This window comes from Chiloscyllium punctatum, chromosome 47, assembly GCF_047496795.1.
Source record: "Chiloscyllium punctatum isolate Juve2018m chromosome 47, sChiPun1.3, whole genome shotgun sequence".
Lineage (NCBI taxonomy): Eukaryota > Metazoa > Chordata > Chondrichthyes > Orectolobiformes > Hemiscylliidae > Chiloscyllium > Chiloscyllium punctatum.
In genome coordinates, this window is record NC_092785.1 from 49309588 (window position 1) to 49323458 (window position 13871).

General features: G+C 45.4%; 1 long non-coding RNA gene across 1 annotated transcript in view; it reads right to left on the reverse strand.

The window, feature by feature from the left end:
- The window catches only part of LOC140468625 (uncharacterized), a 40569-nt gene that overhangs the window by 18291 nt on the left and 8407 nt on the right, over nt 1-13871 (reverse strand). Inside the window, exon 4 of the long non-coding RNA XR_011955729.1 lies at nt 1988-2557. This is a non-coding gene — a long non-coding RNA (uncharacterized lncRNA). The remainder of the gene's footprint in view (nt 1-1987; nt 2558-13871) is intronic.

The following is a 13871-nucleotide window of genomic DNA, read 5'->3' on the forward strand; positions in this document are numbered from 1 at the left end:
CATCACATCAACTGCAGAGTCGTCCAATTCTGCAGGTCCTGATCCTTATCAGTAATATAAAAGGGGAAAGCAGCATTCCTAGCTCAGAGAAATCATTCCCATGTTAGGCAGCTGGTCGAATATTGAACCAGTCATGTGATCTGGGAAGACACCAATGTAACGGGACAAGGGTGAAGCTGTGTAAATGTAAAGAAATTTACTTACCCCTCCCAGTGGGACACTCACTGACACAGTCACACTGGGGAGAGGCTGTTCACCTGCCTCACGTATGGGAAGGGATTTACTCGATCTTACAATCTGCTGAGGCACCAGAGGGGGTACACAATGGATTTAGATCCTTCACCTGCTCCATGTGTGGGAAAGGATTCACTCTGTCCTCTGATCTGCTGAAACACCAGCGAGCTCACTCTGGAGAATGACCATTCACTTGCTCCCAATGTGGCGAGATTCACTCAAATGCACCACCTGCTGTGACCCCAATGAGCCCACATAGGGGAGAGGCCATTCAGATAGTCAGTGTGTGAGAGGGGCTTCAGTGATTCATCCTGACCCCCTGAGACACCAGCGGGTTCACACTGGGTAGGAGCTGTTTCCCTCTCTGTGTGACAAGGGATTTTCTGAGACTCAACACGACTGAGAGACCAGTGAGTGCTCACAGGGAAGTGGGCATCCACTTGCTCCCTGTGGACTGCAGGACTCTGATTCTGATGTTACTGTCCATCAGAGTCAGGAGTGGACCTTGTACATGATGACAATGTTGGAGTACTGATGTTGTTGTTAACCACATTAACTGGGCTGGAGTTGACTGAACTTACATTGCCACTTTCTGAACCTCAGGATGCCTCTCTGGGCAGTAGGTCACCACACACAGCAATGTGACAAGGAGCAGGGTTCATCTGTATTGATTTAAATTGTGATCATAGCACTGCTGTCTCACAGCACCAGGTAAAAGGTTGGAGTCCAGCCTTGGTCAATGGCCTATGTGGGGTATCCACATTCTCCCCATAATAGTGTGGGTCCCCTCCATGTGCGCTGGTTTTCTCCCACAATTCAAAGATATGCAGGTTAGGTGGATCGGTCGTCATAAATTGTCCACAGTGTTCAGAATTTGCAGACTAAGTGTATCAGCCATGGGAAATGCAGTGTTACAGGGATGGAGTGCTCTGGGCGGGATGTTCTTCAGATGGTTGGTGGGATTTGATGGACCAATGCTCTCCTTCCACACTGTAGGGATTATATTCTATGATTGAGGATAAAGAATATTCTCAGGGTCGCCTTGGAGGAGGGACATGTGATGTGTATCAATGCTCTTAATGCCATTAGATAGAGGTGGGCACCGCAGGGGATACAGTGCTTTATCTCCACCGCCACCGCCACCCCTCACCCCCAACTCTACCTTGATTTAGTCCCTTCCCACTCTGTCACTTGTAATGGTTTGCTTTGCCCATAATGGGCTTTGTTTGTAAATATTCAACTGACGACACTGGTGTGCTACTGCTGATGACTAAATGTTAACAAAAAGCAAAATAATGGAATAATGATGTTGATGGTGGGAAGGTTGCTCAGCTGTGTGAGATAACACTTCTAGGTAGGAGAAATGGGAGAAAAATGCTTCACAGCTCACAGAACGAGAACTGAAAGTAGTTAAATCATACCAAAGATCCAGAGAGAGAAGGAATATTTCCCTGGAGTTTGAGTAACTGAAAAGTGATGGCGCCCGGGAGTAGACAGGATTTTGTTTAAAGGGCATTTGAAATTTTAAAAACTGTCATATGCAGATAGTTTCAATTCTTTAAGTTTTATTTATTGTGGAATAAATTTGTACTTTTTAAAAAAATTCAAATTCACAAACCTTGTGTTAAAGACAAATGTTAAATAAAATCCATCAAACCATTCCTCACTGAAAACTGAGGTGGAAGTGCAATCTCCTGCAGAATCCCTGCCCTGACTACTTCTTCCTACCCGGGCTCCATGGCTATATACATACCTGGGAGATAGCAGCAGAAGGCCATTCGGCCTTTGAATCTGGCTCCACCATTCAATGGGAAACAGCTGACCATCCAGCTCAGTCTCCTGTTCCTGCTCTGTTCCAATCCGCTTTCATGACTTTACCTTGAAGAACTATATTTCAGTCCTCCTTGGGCTTCACTGCCTTTTATACCAGTGATGTTGCTGTGTTATTGCGTGGGTGTAGGCAGGGGTAATGTGATGGTGCTCTTCCTGGAGGATACACTTAGCGTCCGTCATCATCCTGCAGTAACATCAACTGGGTTTCAGCAACTAGAGATAGAACCCATTTCCAGGATATGGTCATCACTGGCTCAGCCAGCATTTATACCCCATCACTAGGTACCATTGAGAAGATGGTCGTGAGCTGCTGTCTTCAACCATTCACAGTCCATTTGGCGCAGATAGTCCGACAATGCTGGGAGAGAGAGTGTTGCAGGATTTTGGCCCAGTGATTCTCCATCTTTGCTTCTTCAAACGCTGGTTCACGAAATCACAATCTACACATGATTTTGAGACTTCAGTCTGCAAATCTTCACCATCTAGCACCCTGTATAAAGGAATATGCACAGATAGGAAATTCAGAACAGACTATTCTAGTTTCTCTGGAAAATCGTTTACCCCTTTCTTCCCCCAAATCTGTAACCCTCCAGCCCACTTACTCTCTCCCACCATTCTGACTCTGCTGCCCCTAATGTACACCCTCCTCATTCTCATGGAGTTACTGATAAACAGATCCATGCCACCACTTCCCATCCTGGTTAGACTCTGCACCCTTTCTGGGTTCACTTCCTTTCCCTTCAGTTGCTGCAAGTCAATAATGTAACAGCAGAATGAAACAGACGGAAACAGCAAGAGAGGTGGCAGATCCTGGACAGAAGAGGAACCTTCAGTCTGGGAGAATGGTTCAGATTCTTCCTTGTTTCCCATTAGTTTATTGCCAGCATTACAATGAATTGGGGATGGAGAGTGGTCCCACGTGGGTGTAGTGACACTTTGACCCCCCCCCCAACTGATCAATACGACAAGCAGATACGTTCCTCCTCTTGCCAATCACGGTGTGAAATACTTTCCCCTCATTACGCCAAAACATGTGCTCCAAAACCCGCCCACATTCTGTACATATACAGTGCTGGGTTTCCCAGTACACCTGTGGTTCCTGCCTCAGGAATTGTGGGAGTTGCAGTCCCCATGAAGTCACTGGAGCCCTGTCTCTGGAAAGTGAATGAAACGTGTGGGGTGGAGGGTGTTGTGTATAGGATCCCCATTCAGACAGACAGGACAAATGGCTTGTCACTGGGTTTGACTGAAACATCTGGTTAGACAACCCAGTTTCTGACGTAAGGAATATAGATTCAGTCAATTGCGGGGTGGAGGGGTCAATACGGGGAAGCAGTTTTAGGCAGATGTAGCTCAGTGGCTAGCACCTCTGCCTCACAGCTTCAGAGACCCTGGTTTGATTCAAGCCTTAGGTGACTATGTGGAGTTTACACATTCTCCGAGTGGCTGCATGGCTTTGTTCGGTGTTCCAGTTTCTTCCCGAAGTCCAAAGATGTGCAGGTTAGGTGGATTCGCCAGGCTAAACCACAGTGTCCACGCATGTGCAGGTTAAGCCATTAACCATGGGAAATACTGGGAATGGGTGAGTCTGAATGGAAGTTAAAGGTACACAAGTCTCATTGCCCTGATGGAATACATCCCAGGATACCAAGAGAGTTTGGGGGACAAATAGAAAATGCATTTACTTACAGCATCCTCCAGCAGAGACAGGCCCTTTGGCCCAAAATGGCCCATGCCGATCAGAATGTCCATCCACGCTGAGCCCATTTCCCTGCACTTGGCTCATCTTCCTCTGAAACTTTGCTATCCATGTATTTGTCCAAATGCCTTTTACATGTTGTTAGTGTACCCGCCTCAACCACTTCCACTGTCAGCTCATTCCATATGCGTACCACCCTCAGTGTAAAACAGTTGCCCCTTAGCTTACCTTTTATTCTTTCTCCTCTAACCTTAAACTGATGCCCTCCAGTCCTTGGTTACCTGGGAAAAAGACTGAGTGCATTCACCTTACCCACGCCTCTCATGGTCTTATACACTTCTATAAAATATTCCCCCTCGGTTTCCTATGCTCTAAACAAAAAAGCCCTCGCTTGTCCAACCTCTCCCTGTAACTCAGACACCTGAGCCCTGGCATCATCCTTGTAAATTTCTTCTGTACCTTTTCCAGTTTAATAACTGAAACTTACACTGCATTCATCACATTTCCAGTGTTTCCCCAGGCGCTGGAACAGACATGACAACGCCAATGGATTATAATCAATGATCGATAATTTACTCCGTTACAACAATCCCATTTTGATAGCTTTTTCCAAATGCAGGAATCCTTTTGTCTTTCTGGTTTCATGGTTAATTGTCCTCATACAAAACCAATCTGTGGCTTACCTGTTCCAGGGAAATATGCCATGATTGTTTAGACTTTCAAACACCAATGAAATCTCTCTCCACAGTACCCACGCTGACATGGACTTCACTGTCTCAGTACTTTTTTCCCCAGTCACACTGACATTTGAAATATTCGTCCACGGGCAGAATGCACACCTTTCCATCCAGATGAAAAGGTCAATGGTATTCAGATTGTCACGGATCAAGTAACTATCAAAACTGAACATGAAGTTCAATTTGAATTTCTCAACTGCAAATCCCCCCTTTCAGTACTCTACAGCAGAGAAAACAGAAAGTGCGGGAGATCCTCAGCAGGTCTGGCAGCATCTGAAATGCTGACAGATGCAGGAAACATTGCAGCCTTGAAGAAGTGGTTAGATTATCACACCAGGCACGTGCGCTTGGTGGCCAGTATGTAGAAGATGGGGGCATGGTGTTCAACAGTTTTATACCAGAGACTCTGACCTCATTTGATTCCATGTTTCTCTGCGATTCCTTCTTTTCGGAAGCAGGCAAGAGTGGGAAGCAGTGGAGAATGTAAATGATGGGTGACCTTCCTAGTGAGAGGATTCGTGTACAGTAGCAGGGATCCCTTTCTGGAAGGGCCTTGTTGAGACCACACCGGAAGTACTGTGCATACGTTTGTTCCCCTTTCCCAAGGAAGGCTCTCCTGGTTGTTGAGAGAGTAAAGGAGGGTCACCAGCCTGAGTCCTGGGATGTGGAGATAGTTAAGGGCTGCAGATGCTGGAAGTCAGAGTCCATACAATGTGGATCTGGGGAAGTGCAGCAGGTCAGGCTGCATCACAGGAGCAGGAAGGTTGATGTTTTGGGTCGGAATCCTTTGTCAGCCCTGATGAAGAGTCCTGACCCGAAACGTCACCTTTCCAGCCCCATCGTATTCATGCTGGTCATCAAGCACCTATTAATTCTAGTCCCACGTTCTGGCACTCAGCGTGTCACCGATATTATAGTGCTTAGTGTGATCATCTCAACACTTCTTCAAGGCTGCAATGTTTCCTGCATCTGTCAGCATTTCGGATGCTGCCCGACCTGCTGAGGATCTCCAGCACTTTTTGTTTTTATTGTGGATTTCACCCATTTTGCTCAAGCACTTAGAGACAGAGAGCTGTACAGCTCCATATTTTGCTGACTATAATTCCTGGGATGGCAGGACTGATGGATGAAGAGGGACTCAATCCTCATTTCATCCTCCTTTCCTTTGACTTTCTGAGCCGCTGACTACATCACTAATATTCTACCTCCCATTCCCTGTCCTGAATCTGACCCATCTAAGCCTACACTTTAGTTCCCATCCCCCTGTTAGACTAGTTAAAACTGCACCAATGGGACTGGCAAAAGCCTCCACCAGGAGATTTCTCCCAGCTCTGCCCAGGGGTAACCGGTCAGGCTGGTACAGGACCCACCCAGAAACGGTCCCAGTGCCTGAAGAATCTGAACCCTTCTCTGGTCCACCATTTCACCAGTCACACGTCTAGCTGATCTATCCTCTTATTCCTGCTCTCACTAGCACATGGCACTGTGAGTAAGTCTGACATTATTTTATATCAGGAGCTACATTTTACTGTATCCCTGATCTCCCTATATCCAGCTTTCAGGACCTCATCCCTTTGTTTAGTGATGTCATTGGTATCGGTGTGTTCCACAACCACTGGCTTTACACTCCAGCTCCAGAATGTCCTACAGCTGCTCCATGATAATCGCGGATCCTGGCCTCAGGGAGGTAACTGTACCAGCCTCAGACTTACCTCTTTTCTCACCATCTCTTTGAGTTTACCCACATTCCCTCACTGGTTTAATGACTCCTGAGTAGCACGAGCAAATCTCCTTGCCTGGATAACAGACACATTCCAATTCAGGTACAATCCATCCTTCTTATGCACATCAACTCTACTCAAGAGGAGATTACAATGATCAAAAGATGTGAATCCTTCTGCCCTACACCTGCTCCTTAGCCAATCATTGATCTCCTCCATCCTGCTATTCCTACTCTCACGAGCATGTAGCACCTGGATTAATCCACATATTATGACCGAGGACCTGATTTAGACAATAGACAATAGACAATAGACAATAGATGCAGGAGTAGGCCATTCTGCCCTTCGAGCCTGCACCGCCATTCAATATGATCATGGCTGATCATTCCTAATCAGTATCCTGTTCCAGCCTTATCTCCATACCCCTTGACTCCACTATCTTTAAGAGCTCTATCCAATTCTTTCTTAAAAGAATCCAGAGACTGGGCCTCCACTGCCCTCTGGGGCAGAGCATTCCACACAGCCACCACTCTCTGGGTGAAGTAGTTTCTCCTCATCTCTGTCCTAAATGGTCTACCCCGTATTTTTAAGTTGTGTCCTCTGGTTCGGCACTCCCCCATCAACGGAAATATGTTCCCTCCTGCCAGAGTGTCCAGTCCTTTCATAAGCCTATACGTTTCAATCAGATCCCCTCTCAGTCTTCTAAACTCAAGGGTATACAAGCCCAGTCGCTTCAGTCTTTCCGTGTAAGGCAATCCTGCCATTCCAGGAATTGACCTCGTGAACCTACGCTGCACTCCCTCAATAGCCAGAATGTCTTTCCTCAAATTTGGAGACCAGAACTGTACACAGTACTCCAGGTGTGGTCTCACCAGGGCCCTGTACAGCTGCAGAAGCACCTCTTTGCTTCTATACTCAATCCCTCTTGTTATGAAGGCCAGCATGCTATTTGCCTTCTTCACGACCTGCTGTACCTGCATGCTTGCCTTCATTGACTGGTGGACAAGAACACCCAGATCTCTCTGAACAGCCCCTTTACCTAATTTGATACCATTGAGGTAGTAATCTGCCTTCCTGTTCTTGCGACCAAAGTGGATAACCAGACATTTATCCACATTAAACTGCATCTGCCATGCATCTGCCCACTCACCTAACTTGTCCAGGTCACCCTGTAATCCCCTAACATCCTCATCACATTTCACCCTACCACCTAGCTTTGTGTCATCAGCAAATTTGCTAATGTTATTGCTGATACCATCTTCTATATCATTTACATATATTGTAAAAAGCTGCGGTCCCAGCACGGATCCCTGCGGTACCCCACTGGTTACTGCCTGCCATTTCGAAATGGAGCCGTTAATCACTACCCTTTGTTTCCTATTAGCCAACCAATTCTCTATCCAATCTAGTACTTTGCCCCCAATACCGTGCGCCCTAATTTTACTCACTAACCTCTTGTGTGGGACTTTATCAAAAGCTTTCTGAAAGTCCAGGTACACTACATCCACTCGATCTCCCTCGTCCATCTTCCGAGTTACATCCTCAAAAAATTCAAGAAGATTCGTCAAGCATGATTTCCCCTTCATAAATCCATGCTGACTCTGTCCTATCCTGTTACTATTATCCAGATGTGCCGTAATTTCATCCTTTATAATAGACTCCAGCATCTTTCCCACCACTGAGGTCAGACTAACTGGTCTATAATTTCCTGCTTTCTCCCGCCCACCCTTCTTAAAAAGTGGCACAACATTAGCCGCCCTCCAATCCTCAGGAACCGACCCCGATTCTATTGAACTCTGGAAAATAATCACCAGCGCATCCACGATTTCCCGAGCCACCTCCTTCAGTACCCTGGGATGCAGGCCATCAGGTCCCGGAGACTTATCAACCTTCAGACCTAACAGTCTCTCCAACACCAAATCCTGGCAAATAGAAATTCCCTTCAGTTCAGGTCCTTCAGCCACTGTTACCTCAGGGAGATTGCTTGTGTCTTCCCCAGTGAACACAGATCTGAAGTACCCATTTAATTCCTCTGCCATTTCTTCGTTCCCAGTAATATATTCCCCTGCTTCTGTCTTCAAGGGCCCAATTTTTGTCCTAACCATTTTTTTGCCTTGGACATACGTAAAAAAGCTTTTACTGTCCTCCTTTATATTCTTGGCCAGTTTACCTTCGTACCTCATTTTTTCTCTGCGTATTTCCTTCTTACTAATCCTCTGTTGTTCTTTAAAAGCTTCCCAGTCCTCCGTTTTCCCGCTTATCTTTGCTAAGTTATACTTTTTCTCTTTTAACCTTATATGTTTCTTTACTTCCCTTGTCAACCACGGCCGCCCATGTCTCCTCCTGGGATCTTTCTTCCTTTTAGGAATGAACTGATCCTGCATCTTCTGCATTATACACAGAAATATCCGCCATTGTTCCTCCACGGTCTTCCCTGTTAAGGTATTAAACCATTGAACTTTGGCCAGTTGCTCCCTCATAGCTCCATATTTCCCTTTACTCAACTGAAATATTGTCACTTCAGATTGTACCCACTCCCTCTCAAATTGCAGATTGAAGCTTATTGTATTTTGGTCACTACTTCCCAATGGCTCCTTCATTTCGAGGTCACTGACCAATTCTGGTTCGTTACACAATACCAGATCCAGAATCGCCTTATCCCTGGTCGGCTCCAGCACCAGCTGCTCTAAAAATCCATCTCTGAGGCACTCCACAAAGTCTCTTTCTTATATTCCAGGTTAATTTGCTATATTCTCTCATCAGGACTTTATCTTTTCCCCTTACTTTGTCATTGGTACCAATGTACAATGACCTCCCAGGGGTCATTCTTTCCTTTGAGAATATTCTGCTACCTGTCCGAAACATCCTTGACCCTGGCACCAGAGAGGTACCACCCCATTCTGATGTCTCACTGTCAGCTGCAGAAACAGCAGTCTGTGCCCGACTAGTAAGTCCCTGATCACTGTTGAGCATTTGAAATCTGATATACCTCTCATTATAGTGGAGCCAATCTCAGTACCGGTAACTTGGCTGTCAGTACAACATTCCCTCAAAGTCTATGACCACCTACATTATCCAAAACACTATACTTGTTTGAGATGGGGATAGCCACAGGAGACTCATGGCTGAAAAAATGTGTTGATGGAAAAGCGCAGCAGGTCAGGCAGCATTAAAGGAGCAGGAGAATCGACTTTTCGGGCAGAAGCCCTTCTTATGCCCGAAACGTCAATTCTGCTGCTCCTTGGATGCTGCCTGACCTGCTGCGCTTTTCTAGCAACTCATTTTTCAGCTCTGATCTCCAGCATCTGCAGTCCTCACTTTCTGTACAGGAGACTGATGCTCTACCTATCTCCCTCTCCTACCTTTCCGAGAGGTAACCCATCTACCTGACTGTATCTGCAGTTTCCAACCTGAAACTGCCACCTATCACACATCCTGACTCTTGTAAATTCTTCATTACCATTAAGCACCGCTCCACCTGATCCATGTGATCCAACAGGATTTGCATCACTTCCTGCAGGCTATCATCAGGATCATTCAAACTCCCCCTACTCCCCTCCAGGAAGTGCACATCACTGTACGAATGGCCATCTCTGCACCTTAATCAGTAGACCCAGAAAAAGGTAGAGTCTTACTGCTTTACAAAAGACTACTTTCGAATACATTAGTACCTGTATTTTATATTTAAAACATTCAACCAAAAGATCATAACAGAGGCAATTAAACTAGTAAACACTCACCCTACTGAATGTTGCGGATTTTAAAAAGTAAAACAGATTTACCTTTGAAGAGACTGAAACCCACTGAGCTGATCCCCGGCTACGAGTCACAGACATACAGCACGGAAACAGACTCTTCAGTCAAACTCGTCCATACCGACCAGATATCCGAACCTAATCTCGTCCCATTTGCCAGTACTTGGTTAATATCCCTCTAAACCCTTCATATTCATATACCCATCCAGATGCCTAATAAATGTTGCAATTGTACCAACCTTCACAACTCCCTCTGGCAGCTCATTCCATAAATGCACCACCGTCGCATAATATGGTTGCCCCTTAGGCCCCCTTTACATCTTTCCCCTCTCATGCTAAATCTATACCCTCTAGTTCTAGACTCCCCCACTCCAGTGAAAATACCTTGTCTATCTATCCGATCCATGCTCATGATTTTATAAACCTCTGAAATCACTGCTTAGCCTCTGACACTCCAGGGAAAACAGCCCCAGCCTGTACAGCCTCTCCCTATATCTCAAACCCTCCAACCTTGGCAATATCCTTATAAATCTTTTGTGAACCTTTCAAGTTACACAACATCCTTGTGATAGGTGGAGAACAGAATTGTGCACAATATTGCAAGAGTGGCCAAACCAATGTCCTGAACAGCTGCCACATGACTTCCCAACTCTCTTACTCAATACTCTGACCAATAAAGGAAATCATACCTTCACTATCCTATCTACCTGCGCCTCTACTTTCAAGGAGCTGTGAACCTGCACAGCAAGGTCTCTTTGTTCAGCAACACTCCCCAAGACCTGACCATGATGTGTATCAGTCCTGCTAAGCTTTGCTTTTCCAAAATGCAGCACCTCGCACTTATCTGAATTAAACTCCATCTGCCACTCCTCAGCCCATTTGCCCATCTGATCAAAGTCCCATTGAAATCTGAGGTAACCTTCTTCACTGTCCACTACACCTCCAATTTTGGTGCCATCTACAAACTTACTAACTATACCTCCTGTGTTCACATCCAAATCATTTATATAAATGATGAGAAGTAGTGGACCCAGCACCAATCCTTGTGGCATTCCACTAGTCACAGGCCTCCAGTCTGAAAAATAATCATCCATCACCACCACCCTCTGTCTTCTGCCTTTGAGCCAGTTCTATATCCAGATGGCTACTTCCATGAGATCTAACCTTGCTAACCATTCTCGCATGGGGAACCTTGTCGAAAACCTTACTGAAGTCCATATAGATCACATCTACTAGTCTTCTCTCATCAATCCTCTTTGTTACTTTTTAAAAACCAGATCAAGTACGTGACATGATTTCCCATACAGAAAGTTATGCTGACTACCCCTAATCAGTCTGTGCTTTTTCAAATACACGCAAATCCTGTCGCTCAGGGCTCCCTCCAACACCTAGTCTAGCACAGCATCTGTAGTTCCCGGGCTTGTCCAAACCACCTTCGTTAAATAGTAGCACCATATTAACCAACTCGCAGTCTTCTGGCACCTCAGCTATGACTATCAATAATGCAAAAATCTCAGCAAGAGGCCCAGAAATCACTTCCCTCGCTTCCTACAGAATTTTTGGATACACCTGATCAAAGCCTGGGGATTGCTCCACCTTTATGCGTTTCCAGATATCCAGTACTCTGTATGATGGACAATTTTCAAGATGTCACCATTTATTTCCCCACATTCTACATCTCCCATGTCCTTCTCCACATTAAACCCTGATGCCACACGTTTAGTATCCCCCCAACAAGCCCCTCTCCTGCGTCTTCACACATAGGCTGCCTTGCTGATCTTTGAGGTGGCCTATTCTCTCTCTAGTGACCCATTTGCTCTTAAATGTATTTCTAAAAACCCTTTCCCTATTCGCCAAAGCGGTCTCCTGTCCCCTTTTTGCCTTACTGATTTAACACTTAAGTATACTCCTCTTGTCTTTATACTCAAAGGATGTGATTTTTGGATTGGAATAAATGCGAAATATTACATCTTGATAAAACAAACGAGGGCAGGACTTACACTGATTAAAAGTTAGGCCTCGGATAGTGATATGGAACAAAGAGACCGAGGGGTTCAGGTCTTTGAACTATGTGTCACATGCAGACAGGATGGTTCAGAAGGGCTTTAGCACATTTGCCTTCATTGCTCAGATCTTTGAATATAGGAGTTAGGACGTTATGTTGAGGTTGTACAGGATGTTGGGGAGGCCTCTTCTGGAATACTGTGTCTAGTTCTGGTTGTGCTGTTATAGGAAGGATATTATTAAATTGGAGCAGGTTCAGAATAGATTTACCAGGATGGTGATGGGAATGGATGGTTTGAGTTATAAGCAGAGTCTGGATAGGCTGGGTCCTTTTTCACTGGAGCACAGGAGGCTGAGAGGTGACCTTATTAGAGGTTTATAAAATCCTGAAGAGTTTCGGTCATGTGAACAGCAGGTTCCCTTTCCAGGAGGGGGCGCAATTCAAGATTGGGGACATACGTTTCTCACGTTAAAAAGTAAGGCTTTAAATAGATGTCCCGGATTTTATTTTTTGTTTTTGCACAAAGAGTGGCTCACATATCGAATAAACTTGCATAGGACATGGTAGATGTGAATGCAATTATAATTTCAGGGTGGCACAGTGGCTCAATGGTTAGCAATGCTACCTCTCAGCGCCAGGAACACAGGCTCAATTCCTGTATTGTGTGACTGTCCATGTGGAGTTTGCATATTCGTCCCCATGACAGCGTGGGTTCCTCCAGGTGCTCCCGTTTCCTCCCACAATCCACAGATGTACAGGGTAGGTGAACTGGCCGTGCTCAATTGCCCACAGTGTTCAGGGATGATTGGGTTGAGTGAATTAGTCAGGGGTAAATATAGAGCAAAAGGGTAGGGGAATGGGATTCTAATAGGAAAAAAAACATTTGGACCCGTATATCAATAGGGAATGCTAGGATGGACTTGGACCAAGTGGAGGCAGGTGCGATTAGTTCAGTTCGAATTTATGGTCGACACGGACTGGTTGGACCACAGGGTCTGTGTCGATGCCGTATAATTTTATGACTTGTTATCTCTGTAAATTCCTCTATGCTTGGAACTCTCCCTATCAGTGCCACCTCATCCAGCCTTACAAATCCTCCTCATCTCTATAATTCTTTTCCAGCCGCAAAATCAAAAAAACCTCTATCACAAATCTCTCTATCTCTGTAACATCCTCCATCCTCACAATCCTTTACAACTTGCATCTCCTCCAGCTTCATTATACTCCCCATGTCTAATCCCCTCCAGTCTCTCAAAGCTCTGCTTTTTGTGCCTTTCATTATTTCCAGCTTTCAGGATGCCCAATGTTTATTTCTCACTTGATAATAGCCCTTTACAATTCCTGCGCTGAGCTTCTGAATTTGCTTTTAAACCTCTGTGTCTCACTTTCCTTACAAAAATATCGACCAATCACGTGCCATCTATTCTAGTATCACTTTTTCTGACTAGATGTCCAACGGAGCCTGTCATATTCCTATAATAAACATCTCAGCGGTCTACAGATCAGAAAAAGGCTCTGGTGGTCCATCGGGTCTGTGAGAAAGAAAACTACCACCGAACTATCCTCATTTATTTTCCAGTACTTGTGGAAAAGTGTCATCTATCGTGGCATAGCAAGTGCACACTAAATACATCTCAAATGTTTTGGGGATTTGTGTCTCCCACCCTCACAGACAGTGAGGTTTCGTGCAACTGTTGCTCGATGATGACATCACCCACAGGAACACAGAGCAGCTGGGTCTGTGCAAACCAGAGATCGCCCACACATTGGGAAGGATGGCAGGGTCCCTGAGAGGGGGCACAGGAGAGTTACCAGGATGGTTCAAGGAATGGGGGATTTTAGTTGCAGGGACATGGGTGTTAATACATATCAAGAATATCCATCTAT